The sequence below is a fragment of the Hippopotamus amphibius genome, chromosome 10 (assembly GCF_030028045.1).
Source record: "Hippopotamus amphibius kiboko isolate mHipAmp2 chromosome 10, mHipAmp2.hap2, whole genome shotgun sequence".
NCBI classification, from domain to species: domain Eukaryota; kingdom Metazoa; phylum Chordata; class Mammalia; order Artiodactyla; family Hippopotamidae; genus Hippopotamus; species Hippopotamus amphibius.
Window position 1 is genome coordinate 104418228 of NC_080195.1, and position 7748 is coordinate 104425975.

At 52.1% G+C, this 7748-nt stretch overlaps 1 protein-coding gene across 5 annotated transcripts in view; it reads right to left on the bottom strand.

The window, feature by feature from the left end:
• Positions 1-7146, bottom strand: part of TIAM1 (TIAM Rac1 associated GEF 1) — a 395420-nt gene extending 388274 nt beyond the window's left edge. For all 5 annotated transcript variants that reach the window (XM_057696187.1, XM_057696186.1, XM_057696184.1 and 2 more), the window contains exon 1: positions 6999-7146. The gene's annotated coding sequence lies outside the window, so the exon portion shown is untranslated. The remainder of the gene's footprint in view (positions 1-6998) is intronic.
• Between the last annotated feature and the right edge of the window lie 602 nt (positions 7147-7748).

A 7748-nucleotide genomic window follows, 5' to 3' on the forward strand; every position in this document is an offset into this window, starting at 1 on the left:
AAAAATAGACAAGGCACAGAAGACTTCATCGTGCTTATCATGCTTACAGAACACAATTTCACCAATCCTGACATCTGACAGAAGCTGGAAGTGGAGAGGAAAGATAGGTAGGTCAGGATACGGGATATTCTCATTCTACAAAGGGGAAGGACGTAAAAGTCACTGTCATTGGTTGATGGAACTAAATTAGTCTACATAAGTAACAAAAAGATTGAACAATAAATGTAATCATCAAAAATCTGGAGACTAAAGGAAATAAGAAGCAATAAGTAAGCTAAACTGTCATTTGTCATAACAGGAAGTCAATAAATAAAAGTGGCATTAGATTATTTAGCAATATAAAGACAACCTCTAGAACTAAAAACAAAAATGAACAAAAGTGATTATTTCTGGAGAGTACAGGAGTAGGCGGGGAAAAAAACAAAACAGGGACAGAATGTTTCTCACGATAAGCTCATTTATTCCATTAGTTTGTTAATACTACATGGAATTATTACTTTGTACATCGTTTTCAGAAACAATCAAACTTGGCACTACCTGAGTTGAAGAATCCACGTGAAATAAGAAAATACCTGACATCAGGGAAAACACTCAAGTGGATCATCATCACTGAGTGAAACTATGATCTCAACACATCACAGCAAAACTGACTCAAGTTTTACAGCCAAAGAGAGCATCCCTAGCAAGGCAGTTTGGAAATGTATGTGAGATCCTCTTTAAGAGAACAAGAAACACGTACAGAGCCCCTACCCTCTCTGTGGCAGTTAAGAGGCATCATAAGGTCAAAGCTTCACCAAGGCAAGAATATTCAAAAGTCCTAACAACTTTTGGTTCCAAAGGCATTTTAGATAAAAGAAGGCACATGGGGCATTCTCCCCGCACTTGAAGGCACTTTAAAAACCAAACGGTGAATGTAGAGCCTCTTGCCACCAAAACAGAGCAGGATTTGCCAATCGGGAAAGTACTACACAGTTACTTAAACATCATCAGGGTTACAATCTGGCACTTGGGACTCAAGATTCCAGGCAGCCAAACTAGGGCACTTTTGAGACTGTTAGGTGGTGGAATTAGTCATGATGCCAGGCAACAGGCATGACCAGGAGTGACCAGGGTACCCCAGAAATCTAGGGGCCTTACAGGCATGGAAAGGGACTCTGTGGTTATCAGAACCCGGGGGTTACAGCATGATAATGAACTTGCCCCCCACGTTCCCACTCTCCAAGGGTATCCTTGTGTGTGTGAGGAGATCAAGATGCACATTTTGGGGACTTTCCTGGTGGTCCAGTGGTTAGGACTCTGCACTTTCACAGCTGAGGGCCCAGATTCAATCCCTGGTCAAGAAACAAAGATCCCACAAGCCATGCATTTTGCAAAAATGAGCAAAACTAACATATTAGCTCAGTAGTTGGGCCAGGCTCCTATTAAGTCCAAAAAAACCAAAATGCACATCTGAATGTCATGGCGAGAATAAACCCACAGTTCTGAAGCTCTCAAACACTGCCCCCAAATCAAGTGGGAACCAGCTAATGTGTTCCTGCCTCTCCTGCTGGAAATCTTCTTTTGCCTGGAATGAGGCCAAGTGCAGAAGACGCGGTTGGGTCAAATCAGATCTTGTCCCTGGGATCTCAGAAACCCTGGGATGGTGAGGCTTTGGGCTGGAATCTTTCCCCCAATGGCCCAGGGAGCCTCCAATATGGCTGGGGGAAAGGGGAGGAAAAGCAGGCCCCCCTCCTGAGGGCTCCTCAAACTCAACCTGCAGACCTCAGGCCCACCTCCTCTTTTGAAAAGCGAGCACTGAGTGGAAAACCTGATCCGCTCCATTTCCATGGTCCCGACAATTCCACAGGGAGGATGCCCAGACCCGGACTCCTCCTGACCTCTCCCCTCCCCAGGGGCTGACCTGGTGACTTCCCAGGGCTCGTCATCCAGCCTATCACCCCACCACCACCACCCCCCCACTGAGGGCAGAGGGCAGAGGGATTGAGGAGCAGGAACTAGAATAGATCTGTGTTTACAAAATTAGCATCTCCAGGTGCAGGAGGAGAAGGGTGGTTAGACAGGCAGAAGCGCAGCCACTGCGAAGGCAGGATATCCTGTCTCCTCCACGGCCACAGAGAACTGTGTTTGGGGTTTTTAAGGACAAGCAAATGAATCTCCTTCACCTAATCCCCCGCCCAGTCCCCACCCATCCCAAGCCAAGCTTGTCCCAGGTCCACTGTCTCCCAATCACATATCTCCTCACACACCTGTATACTCACCTATATACTCTCTTCAATAAAACCCTGCTGTAGAAGCTGGAATTAAATAATGTGGGGGGGGGGGGGGAGTGCTTTGTTTTGTTTTTTAACCAAAGGCACTTTCCTCCTCCCTTTCATTTCTCTTTCATGAATTCAAAGTGGCCGGAGCCAGAACACACTTGGTACCTTCTTGCTTGGCTCCAAAATGCTACACCTAAGTCTCTCTTTACCACAGAAACTCTGTAACAGCACCAAGACTTAAAGGGCCTTGACCCATTTGGAAACTGAGGATGCACTCAACTGAAAGCATCTGCCTTCCCACAGGGCTCCTCACTGATCATCCTTCAGATGCACACAATTGATTGGCTCTTGTATTGTGCCAGGTTTTTTTTGTTCTTTGTTTTTGTTTCTATTCCAATGAACAAAGACCCCACTTGCAGCCCAATGCAAGACTCTGAGCTCGGCCTCAGCCCAAGGGAAGAATGTCTCTCCACCTAGCAAGAGTGCCAAGGTCTTCTAGAAGAATCTCACACGAGTCTGAGAAGAATCTCTCCATATCCACAGTCTAGGCCTTTATGAATGGCTTAATGAGGTCCCTGGAGACCACAGGAACAGTAAAAGTCTTATACTGGAGAGGTACGGAGGCTGGGAAGGGGATGAAAGGGGGAAATCCACCTAACTATTAATACTTTGTGCCTTTTACCACCAGAGCATTGTTTTATTTTCCAAAAAACTCTGTTCCTGGGACTTCCCTGGAGGTCCAGTGGTTAAAATTCTATGCTTCCATTGCAGGCGGCGGAGGTTCCATCCCTGTTCCGGGAACTAAAAGCCCGCACGCCGAGGTGTGGCCAAACAAACAAAAAGCACCAAAAACTCTGTTCCTGGCTGAGTACTGCTTTATTTTGTGAGTGCCTCCTTTATTTAATTTAAAAAAAATTTTTATAAGTGATTTGGCCCATAGTTACTATAGAGAATTTTTCTAAACACAGGAATTATTACATAAAACTGAATATTTAGAGACGAAATGACCTGAAGTTTAAAATTGTGAAAAAGAGAAGGATTTTTCTGGGCGCCTTACAAATCTGTTTTTTCTGGTCCTATATTGAGGGGAAAAATAAGGAGGACACAGAAGCATACACCCTACCCATTTGCTTACTTTAAATGGAAAATGAATACGTATATATGCATGTATGTACACACACACACACACACACACACACACCCCCAGTGAAACACTGTTTTAGATACAAGAGTCCAAATGACCTTACACTGTGAAAATCAGGATCTGTCTCAACCACAAAGCTGAAACTGTGGATTCAGGAATTCCACAGAACTCTCTATATTGCCCACAGAAACCAAATTCTCTCTCTGCCTTCTCACCCTCGCGCCTCCTGTACTCTTAGGCACAAGCTCCATGTCATCACTGGCTTCTAGGCAAGGCTTGGATGTGATTCCCACGCTCTTACCTGCATTCCTCATTTGGGAAAGCATAGGCTTGAACTTCCCATCTATTAAGGTGCTGTCTCACAAAATGCGTCTCCTTCAGGCAGTAAGTAAGCTGCTAGCATAGTGGAAAGGAAAGGCAAGGAAGGCGAGGTGTTAACAGGCGCACCCAGCAGGCCCTCAGCAAAGCGTTAAGGAGAAATTCCTGTCCAGGCGCTCCAGACGGCCCGGGCTTCCGTCTGCTCGCCAGAACTGCAGGAATTTGGGGGATGGGGGAGAAGGACCAGCACCACCCATCTCCTTTCTGGTTTTGGAGAGAGAGGGGAGGAGTGGGGAGCTGGGGGGGGGGCGGGGGGCGCGGTGCGAAGCAGAGGAAGTCTTTGTCCTAGCTCTTTGGATGCGCATTAGAGTGGAGTTAAATTGTCAGCTAATGAGATTTCCTAACCACGTGCTCCCTTTTAAGTCTAAGCCCCCAACTGACTTGATCCCCAGACAGCAGCAGGGGGCAAAGCTGCCTTCAAGCATCCCTAAGGGCCAGAGAATTCCCAGAACAAGGGCAGGAAGGATCAGAATCATTTCTGCGAGTGGAATTTTAAATAGGTTATCACATTTATTCACTGGCATCTAGCAATGATGCTACTGGCTCCTAGCTTGTACGAGGCACCCTCCACTTGCGGTGACCAAGGCAGGCTCAGGGCAGCAGAGAGTATGGGGAACATTCCCTGTGGGCTTCTGCCCCCACTGGGCTGCAAGTCCCTCGCTTAGTTTTTTGTTTGTTTCTTTGCTTGCTTGTTTTTGATCAGTAAGGGCCCGGGGGGTCTACATTCAAATGAGGTGCTATTGGACCCAACTCTATAATTTGTTCCAACAGGCAATAGGGTGTTGAAACAAGAAGCATTTTTTTCAGTATCTTATTCTGCAGCCAAGCTTGAGATTGTCTTTGTCAAACTATTTATACATCTGACTGTGGGTTACGCAGGGGCTTTTCTTGTTTTTGTTTTTCCTGTATGAAACCGGCTTCTCTCTTTGACTGAAAGAAATTTAGCGGAGCTGAGCTGGTGGAGCAGAGGAAAAACAAGTCAAAACACATTGACAGCATTTTGAAGATATTCAGTGAAATCAATTCTCCTCCTCTACATTCCCGAGTTAAACAGCCTCCTCCTAAGGTATATTTCTCTTCTATTCAAAGATAATTACCTAGCAACTTCGGTGTTTACCACTCCAAGACAACCTCCCTGGCGCAGCTCTGCACGGTGGTGTACAAAAGCTCATATTCTAGAAACCTGCGATTTACCAAACTTCTGCTACAAGACACAGCTCAAATTTCACTTCTACCAGGAAGTGTTCCCTCCCAGCCTCCAGGTATCTCTTTGTTCAAACCTCCCTCCATCCGGGTATTAGTCACTTTGCACAGCGGCCATTGGTTCAGCGGCAACCGCTTCCCACCTGGAAACAGGGTTTCCTCCGCCAAACCCAGGCCTGGGACTCAGCATAGCCTTAAGGAAGAAGGAAGGAAGAAGAAACAACTAAAACCTAACGGAAATTTAAATACAAAAAAAAAAAAAAGGAGCTGTAATTGATTAGATAAGTATAGTGAAACCTAAGGTTAAAGAAAACAGCAATCCTCCGTGCTTTTTAAAATAAAATTGGAGCTGGGAGAACGGAAAACTGCAGAAAGGAGAAGAGACGCGGGGCCACCCTCTGCAATAGGTTCCCTCTAACACGGAAACATTCCAGTGTTTATGTGGCAGTCACTGTGCCAGTTGGTTTATATCGTCGTTTAACCCCTATTCCAACCCTCACCCCCACAAATGGGGATACTCATTATCCCCACTTTACAGACCCAGAAACTGAGACCCAGGGAGATTAAGTAGCTCGGTCTGTAATAGATCACCCAGCTCGTGAGTGACGCTGAGCAGGCACTGGAAGCCGGGTTTTTGACCTCAGAGCCCAGGCTCTCAATCTCTGTTCCAGCTCAAACAAAGTGGATGCCAAGTCAGCACGCGTGGGTAACCCGATCCGGACCGCTCTGCCTCAAGAATGCCCCACAGTTTCTCGGCGGGGCCGCCTGGGTACCACTGAAACGGGCACGGATTGGCCAGCGTCCCCAAGGGCTCGCGCGCGTCCTTCAAGACTTGCCAACAAGCAGGAAAAGGCACACTCGGAATCAACCTGGGCTGGCTCGGGGACGAGGCCAGAGGATGCTACTGGAAGGGAGGTGAGCGTGGCTCATTTTGCGCCCCGACGGCCGCCAACGTGAGAGGGCCTCTGGGTGTAAGGGGCCTTGGGAGCGCCATGCGCAGCGGAGACTGGGCACGGAGGCGCCGTCTGGGCGTCTATTCCCTGCAGCATCTCGCCAGGAGGCCCGGGGAGGGGGCGTCACCTGACAGCACGCACCAGCTTCTCCCAGCTCCGAGGGGGCGCGCGGCGGCGGCAGGAGCCGGGGGAGCGCAGCGCGCAGCTCTCGCCCAATGGCGAGATCTGTAAACAAAAGCGGGCCCCACGCGGGTCCCCCGCTGGACGACGAGCGGCGCGGCGCAGCAGCATCCGAGCGGCCGAGCCCGCAAGAGAGCGAGGCGGGACCGCGATCCGCCGCGGGGACCCAAGGCACAGCCCCCAAGACCCCGCACCAGGACCAGTCATTGTCTGCGCGCGCGCAGGAGGCCGCTTTAAATGTCCCCTCCCAGGTCTGCCGCGGGTGCCCGGCCCGGCGTGCCGACCCCCAGGCTCTCCGCCCCGTGAGTCGGGTCCCGAGCGTGGCACGGATCGCCAAGGTGAGCGCCCAGTCAGCGTCGCCGAAAACCCAGGCCTGGAGGTGCCCAAGTCAGGGACGGAGACACACACACACACACACACACACACACACACACACACGCATGCACACACATGCACACGCACGCCCTCCCCGAAGTTGATAAAAATCAGCCGACAAATACAAAGTGCCGCCGCCGCCGCAGGTCAGCGCTGACCTCCTGCTGCCTGGAACACCGAATGCCAGCGCCTGGACACTGTCACTTCAATTCGGCGCCGGGCACCTGGGCGCCACTGGCTCGTCTCTCTCCCGACTGCTCCCTAGAGCTAAGGATGTCTCCCCTTGCCTCCCCTCGCCAGCTCTCCACCTCCCAAGTGTGGGAACGCGAAAACAATACGAGTAAAGCCCAATCGGGAGGAGCTAGGACCCGCCGGGAGCACCAATGTGCGGGAGACGGGGATCGGGACGTGCCCGTCACGGGCAGAGGAGCTCCGGGCGTCCTCACCGCCGTCCCTCGGGGCGGCTCCAGCCCGCCGGCCGGCGCTCCCCGGGTGCGCGGTACTTACCCGCGACGCTCGTCCGGGATCTCCGCCACGGGGCCAGGGACAATGCGGGGCCGCCGGGCTCCGGGGTCTGCGGGCACCGAGGCGTTCGCGAAGCTGCAGAGCTGCGCGCCCGACGGCGGCGGCGCTGCTCTGCCCGGCAGCGCTCCGACCCCTTCGCAGTCTGCCAATGGGAGCTGTCAGGGTGCCTCCGCCAGCAGCCTCGGGGGCGGGCCGCAGGAGCCCGTGGGAAATCGAGCTCCGATTGGGCCGCCTGACAATCGCTCCGCCTCCGGCCGGCCAATCAAAAACGGCGGATACAGGAGCGGGGCGTTCGGAGTTGGGCTCCAGAGTGACAACAGGCGCACGCTGGGTACCCGGGCTGCATCCCCGCCCGCGGCGCGTGGCTGGAGAGATGACCGCGCCGCGCGCGCCAGGACTGCCTTCCCACGAAGCTCTGGCGGCGCGGCCTGGGGAGAGCAGGCAAAGGCAGCGGAGGCGCGGCGGCTAGGGAACGGCGAGGGAGCCCCTAACAAAGCAGCTCTGGGAGGGCCGAGCGGCCTCCGCCTCCTCCCGCAATAGGTCCGCGAAGCTGCCTGTCACTGTGCATAGGTGGAGGTGGCCAATGACGTAGAGAGAAGGAGCTCGAGTTGGCGCGCGCGCGCGCGGCTCGGCATTAGTGGGATTGGTCCGAGGTAAAGGATTTTCCTGCCACCTAAGGCGGAGAGGAAAGAGGAACCGAAAGGGGGGAGGGGAAGAGCCAAAAAACGTACC